This window comes from Curcuma longa, chromosome 16 (genome assembly GCF_044706935.1).
Source record: "Curcuma longa cultivar G26 ecotype Majalengka, Jawa Barat chromosome 16, ITB_CL_G26_1.1, whole genome shotgun sequence".
NCBI classification, from domain to species: Eukaryota; Viridiplantae; Streptophyta; class Magnoliopsida; order Zingiberales; family Zingiberaceae; genus Curcuma; species Curcuma longa.
The window spans coordinates 8604967-8606819 of record NC_133876.1 but is presented as its reverse complement, the minus strand read 5'-3'; the positions used below and the strand labels follow the sequence as shown (position 1 = coordinate 8606819).

The following is a 1853-nucleotide window of genomic DNA, read 5'->3' as shown; positions in this document are numbered from 1 at the left end:
ATATAAAAAACATTTAAAATAAAAAAAAAAGTTTAAGCACTCACGATGATGATGATGTATAAGATAAGGAGTATTAAAGATTTATTAAAATTAGCTTAAATGTTATAGTCGCACTAAAATTTTATGGCAATTTTAATAAAGAATATCACTTACCCAGCTAAAATTAATAATGTTTGGATAGAAAAGTTCGAGCTTAAAAATTAATGAATCATAATTCACGTATTTCCTCTTACTCTTTTTTATAAAAATTTTTAAAATGGGATCACGATTTTTTTTAAAAGGTAAAATAGAAGAATAATAATTAAAGAGGATCAAAATTTATATTTTAAATGAGATGAGTATTTTATAAATCCATTTTTAATTCTGATTTATCTAATAATGAGTTAAAAGATCTACCTCAATAAAATTAGTGGGGTAAAATTTCGGCATAAATTATTATAAAAAATCTAAAAATACTTATTGATTAAATGGACATTTTTTTTCTGTAAAGATGGAATCCGTCGTTCTAACGATGTCATACGGTCGGTTCCATTTGTGAAGAAGTAAATCAAAAAATTACAATTGATCATGACAAATGAAGATATTATTCGACTTCATTAAAATTTAAATTTTTATTCTCTTTTGTAAGTTTGTTCCATTATAATTAACTTAATTATGTTCTAGAAGCATTGAGTGGCACGCCTGCTTGCTTGCGTGTCATGCATCGATGAAGATGAAATTAAGTCGGCACTTCAATTATTAGGAAGAGGTGGGGCCCCATGCGTCATCGACACCTCATGATTAAAAACCAAGTGGCCTTTTACGTATTTCACTAATTCTTAACCCACACAAATAACGTTTTTTCCTTTATAAAAATGTTAAAATGGGACTAGGATTTTAAAAGATAAAATACTTAGAAGAATAATAAAAAAGAGGATCAAAATTATTTTCAAAATTAATTTCTGATTCAAGTTTATTCGATAGCAGGTGAATCAAAAGGATATATCTACCAACAACAGAATTATTTTTTTTTTAAAAAAATCTAAAAATACTTATTGATTAAGCGGTTATTTGAGTGATGTTGTGAACCACACTTCAATTCAATTATGAAGAGGTGGGGCCCTATGAGTCATCAACACCTCATGTGATCGTGTTGTACTGTTGCTCCAATTAAAAACCAAGTGGCCTTCTACCTATTTCACTCAATTCAATTATTATTTTTTTTAATTTTTTTTATTTCACTAACTCTTAACCCACACCAAGAACGTTTTTTCTTCTATTAGAAAAGTTTCAACGATATGTCATTTTGCCCCCTCTATTTTCTTCTATTTTCTATTTTCTTTTAGCGAAATGCCATTCAAACTTTTAATCCCCAATTCATATCCTTTCTTTCGAGTTTATGCATAAGTAATTTTCAAATTTTGATTAATGTTAAAAGGCTCCTTAAGTTTTTTTTATTTATTTTATCATTGAATCGTCTCGTATATATCTGACACTAAGGGGGCGTTTGGTTTGGAAAATATTTTCTATTTTCTGTTTTCTATTTTCTATTTCTATTTTCTGATCCAGCTTTTAGAAAACAGAAAATGCGTTTGGTATGATATGCTGTTTTCTATTTTCTAGAAAAGAAAACTGGAAAATGCGTTTGGTTTGTTAATATGAAACTGGAAAGTAAACTAGGGTTTTCTTCGATTGTTCACGCGGCTAGGTGTGCACGGAGTAGCTCGGGCAGGATCGGCAGTACCGCCTGGAGGAGGAAGAGGAGAGGGGAGGAGTACACGATGGGGAGGAGGAAGAGGAGAGGAGGAGCATGCGGCAGGAGCGTGCGGCGGGAGAGGAAGAGGAGGAGCCGCGCCGGAGGAGGAGCGCACAGC

At 31.6% G+C, this 1853-nt stretch overlaps 1 protein-coding gene across 1 annotated transcript in view; it reads right to left on the bottom strand.

The window, feature by feature from the left end:
- Nucleotides 1-1853, bottom strand: part of LOC141847699 (SUMO-activating enzyme subunit 2-like) — a 36067-nt gene that overhangs the window by 5673 nt on the left and 28541 nt on the right. The gene's annotated exons all lie outside the window — the stretch shown is intronic.